The sequence below is a fragment of the Pyxicephalus adspersus genome, chromosome 6 (assembly GCF_032062135.1).
Source record: "Pyxicephalus adspersus chromosome 6, UCB_Pads_2.0, whole genome shotgun sequence".
NCBI lineage: Eukaryota > Metazoa > Chordata > Amphibia > Anura > Pyxicephalidae > Pyxicephalus > Pyxicephalus adspersus.
The window spans coordinates 104,529,769-104,545,266 of NC_092863.1; the positions used below are offsets into that span (position 1 = coordinate 104,529,769).

At 41.5% G+C, this 15,498-nt stretch overlaps 1 protein-coding gene across 1 annotated transcript in view; it reads left to right on the forward strand.

Annotated features, from left to right (window-relative positions):
- Window positions 1–10,594: 10,594 nt before the first annotated feature.
- Window positions 10,595–15,498, forward strand: part of PHF24 (PHD finger protein 24) — a 90,751-nt gene continuing 85,847 nt past the window's right edge. Inside the window, exon 1 of the mRNA XM_072413586.1 lies at window positions 10,595–11,013. The gene's annotated coding sequence lies outside the window, so the exon portion shown is untranslated. The remainder of the gene's footprint in view (window positions 11,014–15,498) is intronic.

Below are 15,498 nucleotides of genomic sequence, written 5' to 3' on the forward strand. Positions count from 1 at the left end.
GGGACTGAATGAACTCCTTTGCCCCCACACGGGAGTTACATCATCCAGGCCTGGCCAATAAAGATGGTCAAAGATTACAAGAAGGAAGAAGTGTCCTGCTGCAGAATGAAGAGGGGTGGAGGGGTATAACAGGGCTAATTTTCTACTTTCGTTTGACCAAAGTATGTTGCATTTAAACAAATAATAAGGAATTGTGTCCATCTCCAGAAATCATAAGACTTTTTGATCTCTCTATTTCCCCCAAAAGTAATGGAAGCCCCCCAGTGCACGCTATTGTTTCCTTCTGAAAAGATAACCAGAGCGAGGGAAATAGGCTATTACACCTGATTATATGGAAAATACATTCTTAAATATCTAAATTGTCTTTCTCTGTATTTATAACACTGGCTACAAGTAGCTTTGTTACATTTGCATCATGAAATCCAAACAATCACTGCATGTTTTACATTATATTGGGTGGCATTTGGAAGATACAAAGTGTGACAGTCCCTCTAAATCAGGGGCAGTTGGGAGGTATGAAGAGGGACAGTCCCTCCAAATCTGGGTCAGTTGGGAGGTATGAAGAGGGACAGTCCCTCCAAATTAGGGGCAGTTGGGAGGTATGGAGAGGTACAGTCCCTCCAAATTAGGGGCAGTTGGGAGGTATGGAGAGGTACAGTCCCTACAGTCCCTCCAAATTAGGGGCAGTTGGGAGGTATGAAGAGGGACAGTCCCTCTAAATCTGGGTCAGTTGAGTGGAATAATGTTTGACAGCTGTTCCACATCGGGGGCACTTAGTAGATTTGAAGGGGAACTGTCCCTCCTAATCAGGGACATTAAGCTGAATGCAGAGCTGTGAATTTGATCTTATTTTTCACATAGTGCATGACTGGTGATTTTTGGGGATTCAGAATACCTTTAAAGTTCACTTTTTGCTTCTCAAAATAAACCGATAGAATAAATAAAACGGATAGAAGTGAAGAATATTCTGAGCAGTGTTTATCTATAGAGGCTTTGTAATGATTACATCAATGTTTGGCCATTGTCACAGGAATTCTATTCAGCTCTCTCCAGCACCATCCACTACGCCTGGGAAAAACGTCTGCTACGAGGACGGAACATTAATGAGCCACCAATAAAGGAATCTGCAGGAATATCTGTGTTTATGGAGAGGGAACAGGCAGCGTCTCTAAACAGGGCCCCTGTGAGATCTGCAGCTACTGCTAATGGAATCACTGCACCAAGAACAAATATATCCATTGGTATTAATATAACCTATAATATATAATAGCCTATATGATGGGTATAGAAGAAAAGCACCACAATATTCACAGTAATGCTTTGCACCCTGAAATCAAGACACACACACAAAAAAAGAAATATATATATATACTAGCAATAGTTAAAAAAAGAATCACTGAGATGGTTAAAGGGTAACCTGTTACTCCTCCTTCCTCCTGTGTCCCCTCCCACGAAGAACCTCCTTTTGCTTTAATTCCAACCTTGAGCCTTCTGGGAAACTTCTTTACCAACTTTTCACATCCAGACTCTGCCATATCTATCCATTCTTCTTCACAGAATTGTTCAAGCTCAGTCAAATTGAATGGTGACCATTGGTGGACCTGCAATCTTCAAGCCATTACACTGCTTTGGGGTTTAAGTTTAGGCTCTGACTAGACCAGGTGAGGACATTCCTCTTTCCCTCCATGTGGTCAGTGTGGTGTGCTTCATGTCATTGCCATGTTAGAAGGTGAATCTTCTTATCATTGACAACTTTCTGGCATTGGGTTTTCTTCAAGAATATTATGGCATTTTGTCCAATCCATTTTGCTACTATCCTGAAAAGTGCCCCAGTCCCTGCTGCAGAAAAAGCAACACCACAAAGGGATTCTACCCCTTCCATGCTTTATTAGAGGTATGGTGTTCTTTGGATGGTGTTCAGTATTGGCTTACCACCAGATGTTCCCTTTGGTGTTGACGTCAGATGGTTTACTTTAGTCTCACCTGGCCTCTATTTGGCCTCAACATCTTCAAGGTGTATTTTGGCAAAGCTCAATCATCACTTAATGTGGCCTCTTTTTTCTTGCAACCCTTCCTTACAAGCCACATTTGTTGAGCACTGGATATTGTTGTCACCTGACCACTCTTGGCCATTGATTCTTGTAATTGCGTCAAAGTTGCCATAGGCCTCTCAGAAGCCTCCCTGACCAGGTTCCTCCTCATTCTTCTATATAGTTTGGAGGGACCGCCTGTTCCAGGGAGAATCCTAGTAGTACCAACATTCCCAATTTTTTATTTACCATTAAGACTTTAGGTGCTTACACAGGGGAGGCTTTACCTGTGAAAAACAATCATATTTTACGGGAATATTTGGTGGAAATAAATGGTGATGTGGTATCTTTAAGATGGTGTAAAATCCTCCTGAATTATCTAATTTTACCCATAATCCTCCATTTCTGCAATACATTTGTAGTAATAGTAGGTTAGGTTATCCTATGGGACATAAATTCCTTCAAAAGTAACACTAATTGGCCTTAAGGCCCATTTTTCATTTATTTTTAATGGCTACCATTGCAAAAAAAAAGATGTGTCAAGCAGCAAGGATGATGAGTTCTGTGCATTGTGGTGTGCTGTAAGGTATGTGTGTTGGCATGCCAGGTATGTTGGAGATTACATTAAAAGGGATTTTTGTTTCATTACATTTAAAAAAGGAATTTTGCTTCTTTTTCCATTAGTGTACCAACAAAAGGAGGGACCTTGACTGATATTGTTCAACACACACTGTGCGTACATTTTGCAGTGTTCCTGTGTATTTCCAATGGGCTCCCATTGTTCCTCCTAGAATCAAGCAATGTACATTAATCTCAGTGCACTGTCACACATACATTAGATGAAATTGAATTTTTTGATGCATGCACCTGTAACAAATCTATGTACACATAATAATACCAATTTTCTAGATATTGATGAGTTCCAGATCTAAATCAAAGCTCATCCATGGCAGGAAGTATGGGAATGGTAAAAGATTCGTAAGAGTTGGTTACTTTTTGTATGGTTTTGCCACTGCTATATGTTAATTACGCTAATTCTGATACATCCCCATCAAATACATCAATAAGCAATTGGATTAGTTTATAAAATCCATCTCCTCAATCTTTTGGGAACTTATGGGCATGGCGGAAGAGCCAGTCCATAAAATGCTAAACTCACTTGAGAGCCAATATTTCTTGGTTAGCATAAAGCATAGGCAACCTTTTTCTAAAGGCTGAATCATCGTATCCAATATATTATCTATATTATAATCCTCCATACTGTGAGTGAATAAAAGATTGAACTATGCAATGATGGACCATGAGTGTGCACCCGGCTCCTACTAGTCATTGCACATACTCTACATCTGCTGGGAATGAGAATTATACAGAAGTATTTTTCTATGGATAAAATCATACCTGTTATAAATGTTGCAGAAGATCTGCTGATGGTGTGATAACTTCCTTCTGCTAAAATCATAATAACATCCAGATATGAGTTTTCTCACCCAGTGAAAAGGCTTTGGGAATCAGGTGTTAAAACAGCAAGGAACAATTTCATGCCTAATAAAGCCTTGATGGTGCTTGCAATGACACTAGCACTGAGAGATATATGGAATTTCACTGACCTTGTTCTGAAGATTCTTCTTTATTATCTTTATCTATTTTCTGAGCTCCAGACTGGGAGAACCTCAGAACTGAGAAATGAGATAGTTAAATTTTGACAAGAGCCCTACCTTTTGGGACAAGCTCCTCCTTTTCTGGAGCCCACCTTTACATCAGAGCTTTTCCTTTCAAATTATAAGCTCCCCTTTAAATATGGACTTCTTTCTTCATATCAAAACCCACCCCTTTATATCTGGATCCCCCCAGATTCATATTAGAGGACCTCTTTACATCAAAATTCTACATTCTTATCAGGAACCCCCCCAGACCTTTGTGTGAGCGTCCTCAAGCTTAATGATAAGTGTAATTTTATCAGTTACTAATGAAATGGAGCTGGTAAAGAGGATCTGCCTTCCTTTGCTAGGCTCTCATGAAGTTAGTTAATGCACAACCATGAAGAGGAAACCAATGGTAAAGGGCCCAGTCTTGATAAAGACCTCTGCAACCCATAAGCCACTTATTGCAGCTATCATTTTCAGAAGGAAAGCTCAGCATTGACAGCTTTTATGTTTCTTTCATGAGATAAATATACATAACCCCATACATGTTATCTTTAGGCTGGTCATCAAGCAACAGTGGTAGGTGCTCCTTCCTCGGCGATTAGGTAGCACACACATAATGACGTGCAAGCATCGCTCACTACTTGAGCCCAAGTGTTACCACCCCGCCCGCAGATCATCTGCTCAGCATGTTGCAGCATCACCTGCATCCCCGAAGCTGTGAATTTTACACCATTCTCGGCATCCCCTGCACAGAAACTCAGGTTGTGCACACCTAAGGGGATTCTAGAGTATATGCTGCAGCCAATCGACTGATTGTTCAGTCATCCCCTGCCATTGGCTCTTTTCTTTGGGCCTTTTTAAACCTCTTGAGTTCGAGGCTCAGGTTGCTGGATCCTCAGGGTACTTCCTGCCTCTCCGCCAGCTACTTGTTTGTTTGGATTCTCTGTGTTTGACCTCTGGTTACCTGACTTTGTTTTGTGCACTGCCTGCCCTGACCTCGGCTTATTACCTGACCTCACCTTGCCTGCAGCCTGCACTCACCTCGGCCAGTCCAGCTACCATGACTCCCTGTTTTCCAGCCTCATCACCATTCCCAAGAGGAAGTCTTCTGATCCATGTCACCCCCTAGTGGGGAGAGCCTGGGGGCCGCGACCCGGGGTTCCCCTTGCAGTAAAAAAGTCCGGTGGCCACTGGGTCATGGCCCATCACTCTTTGCGGGGTGCGCTGAAAACCGGGGGTCACTAAGATTTTGCGGCTCAGGTAATCCTGTGTTGCCTGCCAAGGGGAGGCAACCCATAACACCAAGTCCATGAGTTTGATGATACTAGCCCCTAGGGGGCAGGTTCATGACATCCTGAGCTCACAGGAAGTGGGATGATACTGGTCCTTTTTTAGTCTGGAAGACTGGCATCTTCTAGTGGCAGAGAAAAGTACTGCAGGAAACTCCTCCAAATTAAAAGTGAATACTGCAGAAATGCAATGGAATAAACAAAAAACTAGAGTTCTGCTTTAGGCTTTGGGTATTTGTCTTCACCCACATATCCTTCGAATGAAGCGACTCAATATTGGGATCCTAGGTATAATATAAGAGGTTCCTGAGGAAGATAATTCTTTCACACTGGCATATTTCTTCTGCTACAATTCACCGGTGTATTCCTCTAAATATGCAAATAAGGACAGAGCTGGACAAGCTTTATCTTCACACATTTTCCCCGATGTGTGATACTGATACCAGCTTTAAGGGAAACACACATTATTAAACTATGCTCTACAGAGACATTTCAGAAGAGATTTTAATATATTTTGGAGTGTTATATTTCCAGTAATGAAGACAACAGTATCTGAAAATGTAATGTGCAAGATTACTTAAATGGCCAAGATTTGGTATGGGTGCCAGGTAGCATCATTACCTGGAGCTTACATTCAAATACCCCCCTTTCCTCAGTCACACAATAATATTAGACATTTATATAGCTCAGACATATACGGCAGTGTAGTACAGAGAGCACTGAGCCAGAAATTCCAGTCTCTGCACCAGAGGAGCTGACACTCTAATGCCCCCTCACAGTTATACAATATTATTATCAGGACAGGATTTATTCTTTTTTTCCCCTAGGCCAGCTAGCACATGCTGCAAACCCCTCTCCTTCCCAATAACGGCCTTTGAAGCTGAAACACAAAACACCATGAAAGCTTCACAAAATCCAAAGAGAGTGAAAGGTGAGAGAGGAGAGGGTGAGAGAGAACATGAACAAAGAGATAAAAGTAGAGAGAGGAAGAGGAGGAGATAGAGGGGGAGAGTGAGGAGGGAGAGAGTAGACATGGAAAGTAGAGGAAAAGAGAGCGAGAGGCGAGAGAGGAGAGAGTGGAAGGAATGAGGGTAAAAGAGAGGAGAGGGGCGAGAGGCGGTGGGAGAAGAGGGACATGGAGAGAGAGAGAGGTAGAAAGGGAAAAGAGAGTGGGAGGAAGAGACTAGGGAGAGGAATGAAGAGGGGAGAGAGAGAATGAAAGAGCGAGAGAGAGCGAGAGGGAGGGAGTTGGGAGAGAGAACAGAACAGAAAGAGACGAGAGAGGGGTAAGAGAGAGACGGGGGAGAGGTGGTATTAAAAAGTAGATTAGAATAGAAAGAGAAGCCTTATACATTCAATACAGATGTTACCCTGGATAGATTTCTGCATTGTATGTGACCTTAATTTATTAACATTCACATTGTGTTCCCATTTACTTGGGTTCTTGCTGGCCAACAGCAGCAGATTCCAGTTATATATATAGAGATGTTGCATTGACACCTCCTAGTAGTCATGCCCCCCTAGGCCAAAACCTAGGTGGCCTTGTGGAAAATCACAAAAAACTACCAAAAAAAAATACCTCCTGAGCAAGTGAGACACCTAATGCATTTTTAGGCCAGGATTGCACATGTACCCATAAGCTCCATCTTACACGTTTCATCTCAAGTTCTCCAGCTGGGTTCCGACAGATCTGGTGAATAGACTTCACTTAAAAAGGACGTTTGGTTAAATCACTATACACCAATTTCTGTGGCCCATAAGAATAAATGTACAGCTTTGCATACAGTAATATGCTTTCATATGATTTACGATTTGCTTGAGTTGTCAGTTACAGACGAAGTTGGTTAGTTTTCATTATGAATTTGCACTGTTGTAATTTTGGTTGGTATAAGAATCAAACCTTTGTTTCCCTTCAAGGTAAAAGACATTGATGCATGTACAGGAATACAGTCTGAAGGCATTACTGCAAAGACCTAGACAACTGAAAGCCGGGAAGATTGATGTTAATGGAATTCAATGGTTTCCTCTTCGTTCCCAAGACTGAGACAGCTTTTCTGTGAGAGCTTATAATAACTAACAACACAAAATGTAACCACATTAAAGGATCCTCATTCATGGTAAAGCTTTACATAACCAATAGAAGGCTGACGCAGATAGAGAACCTAATTCATTTGGATTGTTAGTCGCTGCTTGTGTATGTACTAAGGTAACCAAGTGACGAGCTATGTAAATGACTTTTTGGCTATTTGGAGTTTTCACATTTAATATTTAAGCTATAATAAAATATAGCTCAGAAGCTATTTTTGTCTATGAGTAAGTTGTCATTTCTATATATCCTTGTTTTTCTTTTTTTACTGTTTCCTCCTGGCTTTGAGATTAGGATTAAGTCACTACACTAGATACAAACGTTTTACATAGATCATTGATAAGTTAATAGTTACATAGTCAGTTAGGTTGAAAAGACATAAGTCTATCAAGTTCACCCACTAGGGAAATAAACATTCCAGATAATAAACCCTATAGACATAGTTGATCCAGAAGAAGGCAAAAAAAACCCCGGGTACAATTTGCTCCAACAGTGGAAAAGAAAATCCTTCCTGATCCCATGAGGCAGTCGGCTATTTCCTGAATCATTAGTCTCAGTTATTTTTACTTTAAAGCTTTGATCCCCCGTTATATTCTGTGCTTCTAGAAATCATCCAGCTTTTTCTTAAAGCAATTTATAGAACTTGCTGAAACTACTTCCTGAGGAAGCTGATTCCACCTTACAGCTTCCTTATCCGGAGCTTAAACTTCTTTTCCTCCAGACGTAAAGAGCGCCCCCTTGTGCTTTGTAATGATCTTAATCGGGATAAGGGTTGAGTTTTCCCTTCACTTTCTATTATAGGACATACAAAATTAAAGAAAACTCCCCAACACGTGTGTAGAAACTCTTCCCCACTTTATTCAAAAGCAACAAAAATGCCCTTGTACAAATAGGTCCGTAAATATTTGGACAGAGACAACTTTTTTCTAATTTTGGTTCTGTACATTACCACAATAAGTTTTAAATGAAACAACTCAGATGCAGTTGAACTGCATAAATTCAGCGCTGCAGGTTTGTTCTTTGTCTTACAGAAAAGGACAGAAACACTTTGCTGAGGTCAAACCTAAATCTTTGTGCATTCTTTAATATCAACTACCATTCTGCAGCAGATGGAGGATAAATGGGAGTGAAATGTGTTATCATCTGCCTTAGCTGTGAGTCTTAGAGCACAGAGCAGAACATAGACCTACTTTTTGAGGATTAAAATCATTTTTCTAAAATGTATAAAAAAAACAGCTGCTAAATGTGGATACTTCTTCTAGAATTTACACTGTATGGCCAAATGTCTGTGGATACCTGACCATCGCAGAAATCTATATGGCGAACCAAATTCTGGTATCTTCAGTGATGGGTTACGACTTCATAATACAAGAACATTATAGACAATTGTGTTCTTCCAACTATCTGGTTGTAGCTTGGTGAAGACCCCTTTCTGTTCCACCATGACTGTGCTCCTGTGTACAAAGCCAGCTCTATAAAGACATGGGGTCACTAGTAGGATGTTGGGGAACCTGAGTGTCCTACACAGAGCTCTGACCTCAGCCCTACTGAACACCTTTGAGATGAACTGGACATATTCTTCCCATCGAAAATCAGCACCTGACCTCACAAATGGACACAAATTCCACCCTCAAATATGTTGTGAAGCAGAGAGGAGGATGGTATGGAAGCAAAAAAACTCCACTACATACTAACAGCCATTGTTTTGGAATGGAATATTCAAAAAGCTCACATGGGTGTTATGGTTGGATATAGGCATTGGCCATATAGTGCCCGCTTTGTGGCTGCCTAATACTCTAAATTGCTCCATCAGTTCATCATTGCAAATATCCAGATCCAATATCTTGTGTAATACTTTATATTATATGTCTAAAAGGCAGACTTAAGAGATCTCATCACTGGGATTCTGATATAAGCAGATGTTAGGTAAATTAACTGTCCAGGATCTTTTGATACAAATCTTTTGATACAAATCAAAGTTTTCAATGGAAAGCCTTTGGCAGTCATCACCAGTTCCCCAACCTCCTGTTATTAGCTTAGCACAGAATAATGAGATCTGGCTGGTTTTGGGCAAAAAAAAGAATTAAGTCCATGATCCATGAGACCAAAAAGCAGTGAAATTCTACGGCCTCTTACTGTATGCAGTTGGTAAGTCACACTGGCAGTGAGGTTTTGGTGCATTTACAACTTTGTCACTCCAGAAAACGCTGCGGCAGCCCTCATAGGGAATGATCAGGAGCTGCATTGAGTAGTACTAGTAGTAATTTGGAGAGTTCTAGTACTGCTCACTGCTGCCAGCTGTCAAATGTGCAGACGTTGGTACTTTTTTAACCAGCACTGCCAGGTAAGTGCCCAAACTGCTGACAAGGTGGCAACCACATTAAACCATGCAAAATCACCCATTGAACTGGCAGACATGCCTGTAAAATTTTATTTCTGCACCTCGAAGGAACGGATCATCTTTTGTGGCATCAATTTCCTTTCCAAACAACAAACAGGTCAAAGAACAAGAGGAATAGAAACTGACCAAACTCCAGCTGCCAATGTTGGCTTATAGACTAATGACTTTAAATAGAATGAGATGAAATCTGCTGCAGGCAAGAAGAAGCATTTCTTGATTCTTGTCTTCTAAAGAAACACGCGACAACATTTCAAATGTGTGAAAGTCACAAGGTGAGAGGTTTCAGGGGAAACTGATCTGTGCTTTGTGAAGTTCACGTCAGCCCAGGAAGTAGATGGCATCCCTGTATGATACCTGAACAAAGATGGCTCCATCCTATTGCAAACAGAAGCATATGAAGTCATTGCTGTGGTCATTATCTCTGTTAAGAGTTTTAAATACATTGTTACACTTACTTAAGGCCAATGTCCCACCAATGCCAGCCACAGGACAACTGAAAAATACAGGATCATCACCTGTTTTGTTTGTGCCACTCCTTTGCCAAGGGGCCAATGGCTGGCATGTATGGCATTAAGGAAAGCTTTACAATAAAAATTATTTTTTTCGAGGTAAGGTGCCTGATGGATCCGCCAAATCTCCCTTCCTCTAAAGAAAAGACACCAAACCACATTAATGTAGAGGAAAATAAAATTCCTCTGTACCCCCTGTTGCCCAGTACCTAGGTGGTGTGAATACACAGCTCTGCTGCATTCATAGGCATCCTTTGAATTCTTCTACAAGCTGCATATATAAATCCTGTGGAGGCACAAACAGCTCGGATTCAATTACAGCACAGCTGGATGTGTGAATGTGTCTGACAACCAGGCAGGTGTATGCATGCACTGAGCGCCCCTCGCTGTGCCAACCCTGTTCAGCTTGGCCTGCTTACTGTAGGAATACTGGACCCTCTCTGCTGCAGCTCCTTACATCTTGGAGCAGAGAGAGATGCTGGAGAGAGATGCTGTAAGAGGAGAGATAGTGTAAAGGAGGGGCACCAACAATGCTTGGAAGAGGTGGAGAGAGGCTGGGGGGATTTTATTGGTACTTCCCAGCTAACGTCAGCTTTGTTAACCCTGCAGATGATCAGGAGAAGAGGGTGATATGTATTGGCTAAGTGTTCTGCAGCCCCCCTGGAGCTGAACTAGTTAAGGGAGAGCAGGTTTCTCTCCTTGCGCAAATGAAAAACATTTGGTAGCAGCTCTGCACATAGCAGCAAGGGTCTGCTCATCCAAGGGGTTCAAAATTGCACCGGTTTATCAGTGCTCACCCTAATAAATTGTATTTGTTTTATAGAGGGGCTCCGTTTGGGTGGGCTGCTTCAGCGTCCTTCACCGACGGTCACGGATCTGCCCCCTCGGGTTCTGGGATAGACTCTTGGACAGACCACCTATTGGACCATTGGGCAGGATGGAGTAAGGATACTGGCAACTGGGCTGCAGGTTTGACGGGCAATCAAATGGCACAGAAGAGGGCGCGCTGGTTTCATTAGACTCTGACAGACCCCTCTGCAAACTCAACAAGGGTGAGTGCTCCTTTATACCATCCCCCAAATATGTATTGTAAGGTATCCCATGACATAGGATAATGTGTTCATACTGATGCAGTTACAGCTGTCGTGAACCTATGGGCTGCTTTGGCATGTGCGTAGGTCACCATTACCCTTACAGTCTTCTCAAAGTGTACCAGTCATGGGACAAATATTTGGTGTGCCATTAAGCTGTCTTTAGAAGATGCTATTGTTTAGGCTGGTGTGCTGATCTAATAGATGTAATAAGAGACCGATCCAGAACAAGCCCAGGAATATCTATTCCTGACTTTTACCTACTTTAGATTACAGTACTATATTCTTCTTCAGGGGTCCATGGGTTTGGAATTTTAAATTTCAGGGGCATCTATGAAATTGGCAATTTTCAAGGAGGCCGGTGATGGCTGTCCAGGTGTAAAGATGTCAAATGTGCTTGATGACGTTGAGACTTTATGAGCCAGTAATCTTGGACCGGTATGTAGGACGGGAGACAAATCTTTTAATTTTTCTACTAGCTGCATGCTTGTTTTGGGCTGAACCGGGATCAAGATCCTTATAAAAAAACGGAAGCTGATGCTTATATATATATATATTTCCAATTAGGTTCACCTTTGGATCACTTTGCATACACCATTAGCTCACCTGAAAATTAAGTTTTTAATTGATGGTTGCTAATTGCATCCCCCATTGGCTTCTCTTAGACACTCCACAATAATAATTTAGCTTTAAGTTTCCAATTTTAGCCATTTTTTTATATGCAGGGCCTCTCCACCTTTCAAACATGCCAGAAAAATTTGACAGGGAGCATAGCACTTTTCTTGTTACAGCGAGAATCCAGTGGATGGGGAACCAGAGAGCCCTCAAATTGTGTTAGAAGAGACACAGAGATATAAATTGCTACTGCGTGATAAAGCTAATCAGGAGCTGTGCAAACAGGAGAATAAATTTGACTTTCCGTCGAACGGCTCGTTAAAAAATGCCTGTGACACTTTGGAGGGTGTAAGCAGACACCCTTAACTATATCCTCTATAAGATCCCAAGGGGGTTGTACCAAGTTACCTTTGGCCATGTCTTCTCTGAGTATCCTATGCAGCAATAGATGAAAGCACTAAGCTACCCTTGGTCACTCAGCATCTCTAGATGGAAGGACCAAGCTACCCTTAGCCATATTCTCTTTGATTATTCCTAGATGGAAGTACCAAATTAACCTTAACCATATCCACTGCTGAAAATCCCTAGGTAGGTCAATGGAAGGACCAAACTACCATCAGCCATATGCTTTCTGAACATCCCTTGGGTACCACAGTACTATTGGATGAAAGTAGTAAGCTACGCTTGGTCACTCAGCATGTCTAGATGGAAGGTCGAAGCTGGCGTTAGATATATTCTGTTTGATTATTCCTAGATGGAAGTACCAAATTATCCTTAACCATATCGTATGCTGTAAATCCCTAGGTAGGTCAATAGAAGGACCAAACTACCATCAGCTGTATGCTTTCTGAACATCCCTTGGGTACCAAAGTACCATTGGATGAAAGTACTAAGCTACCCTTGGTTGAATCCTGTCTTAGCATCCTCAGATGGGAGAACCAAACTTCCCTTAGCCACATATCACCCCTGAGCACCCTAAATAGAAGGATCAAGCTATCCTTTGCCGTTTCCCATCTCAGCATCCATAGATGGAATTATTCAGCATCCCTCAAAGTATTATTCCCTTTAAGGAGCCATTATTGGTAATTGTGTGTTGTTAAAGTAATGGCAAAAATGCTTTCAAGTGTTGTTAAGGAAATCAAGCTTTCATGGGATAAAAATTAAGATACACACCAGGGAACCATTTTGGAAGTGGCAGCTTTAAAACCTCTATGCCGGGAGATGCTTTGAAGCTACAAAACTCACAAAATTCACTAAACACTTAAACACAAAGGAGGAAAATCTTTTTCTTTTTAGGAGAAATCTGTATCTAATCATTTCTCCCCAGATTATTGTAATGGTTTATTAACACTCATTAGGGTTGGCACCTCTCAACCAAAGATACCACCTACCGTCAGGATCTGCAATGACTCCTTATTAGTCAAACTTGGAATCCTCACTGACAATGGAGCCATTCACACATTTTGTCTTTTTCTTAGCATTTCAGTACAAAAGTGTCCGATTGGCAGTGGATTTCATGGTTCAAATATAATTGAATGACTTGACTGTCAGGATGGATGAATCTGTGTGCACATATTCAGGCTGATTTAAAAAAAATGTAAAACACTTTACATTAAACCTAGTTTGTGAGTAATTAGCTCATCCATACCTACCTACAGGTATCCTAAAGTACGGCACCATGCATTTGACTCTTGAAAATATGCACTAAGATGATGTTTTTGTTATTCTCCATTTGTTACTACCCCGACGTCTGCAATTTGTATCCAAGATTCTTGTGGTGCAGCTCTACTCTCATTCTCTCTGACGTAGAACACTATAGGCACACTCCAAAAGTATCTGCGCCCCCATGTGGTCTCACCCCCATGGCTGCATTATTGCATAGTAAAACCCATACCATGCATTGTGGCTGGTTCAGATTTGTCTTGCTTTCTGGCGGCATTCGAAGCCTAATCACAACCAGTGGAACCAATGCAGACACTGAATCAATGGATTCAGGTGTTTAGCATTTCCAATGGGGAGCTTTTATTTTTCCATCTGCACATTTTCAGTGTCGTGGTTATGGGGTATTTGGAGTTACAGTTCATCAATGTAAACATCATGGAGATGCAGACGTTCCTCATTTCTGGATTGAAGTTAAATAACATTCATTGGCAGGTTTGGTTGTAGCTGAACACAAAGACTGAAGATGATGTCATGCCAATTCTCCTGGGGACGTGAAAGTGTTCAAAATGTCACTGGTATTTGCAGAAGACAAAGATCCCATGTTATCCTCCCATCCAGGAACAGACAGAGGGAGGTCATTAGTGTTCCCTCTGCACATGGGTCCTGGACCCCCCTCAGTCAACGTAAGGGCCCAATTTTGGCTATGTCTGCCACTGCTCCCATCTTAGCATGTTAGAAGCCACTATTAATGTTCTATAAGCAAAATATTTTTGTCTGGATAGAGTGGGAAGATGATAGAAACTGTTGATCTTTATTGCTTTCTGCATCCCCATCTGGGAGATTTAAACCCATATATGTATTACCATAGAAGAAAGTGAAGGATGCTAAATAAACTAGGACATGTTGCACTTACACATTGTACAATGCATTCCAACATGATATATTGCATCACAATTCACTGTAGTACACGAATATGACATAAACGTGAATCATGCAGCATATTCCTCATGCAGCATATTTTGCATGCCTGGCTTCTGATGCCTTTTGCCTTTTGTTTTACAAATATAAATGGGTGAACGTGCCTGTGTTTGGTTTTTTCCGGGCCAGTGAATGTACTTTGAAGTTCACCAGACTGACGAATGGCAAGGTGAACATTGCAATGGGAAAACATTGGTACAATCAGCATTACTGGCAGCTGTGTAGGGTGGCTGATGCCATGAACTGACAACCACTGAGCTGCCTGCTATGTACCTCAACAACCAACGCCTACCTTATATTTACCATGCAAACTGCTGGAAGTCATTTGTTACATCTACAGTGCATCCAATCAAATTTATGCATAAAATTCGAGAAAATTGTGAATATTGAAAGTTACCCCTGCTGCTGGAATAAACCTGAACCTCATGCTTTTAACAAAAGCCTGAATATTGGCTCTACGAATGGCCAAAACTGAGTAAAAATATTCTCTCTATTGACAATATGGGGTTTGTTATTTTGTGAACTGTGCAAAATGTGCCAAACCCAGTCACTATCACAGATCCAGCATAAGTTTAGGGATCTGGCATTTTTTTCTAACTTCCATCCGCTCTAGATCTGGTACTCAGAAATGTTAAAGCCATACACAGCCAGAACGCTAGCATTTTCAGGGGGTCATTAATGTCGGCCTCCATGTTTCCTTCGATGTACACTCCAGAGTATCACTTGACCCCTATTATTGCTGATGCATGCAGCCGATCGGCAGTCAATATAAATGATTGATTGCTGTGCGTTATTGCACTTTGCACTTCTTTGCTCGGATATGGTGCAGTGTTTGCTGCCAGCTGATTCTTGTATCTCAGAAATATGTCTTCCTCCTTAACCCCAGTGGATATGAACAGGCTCTTGTAGATAAACATAGTTTGTAGCTGCTTCTTTATGTAATATAATTAGCTTCTTCTATTTAATAATGCAAAGAGTAGTGTCCATAGTGTCTTACTAAGTGGAGAAGCGAGGATGAGGATGATGATTTTGAGGTTTATGCTAATAAGCACAAATTAACAATGGCGGCTCCTGTGCTTCTCGAAGAGAACCTCTTCCATGGCAAACCTTCTCTATACAACTGAAACCAAAAAATAGCCATGCTTTGGTTTTCTGAACCTATCAATGGATTATGGCACACTGCATGGTATC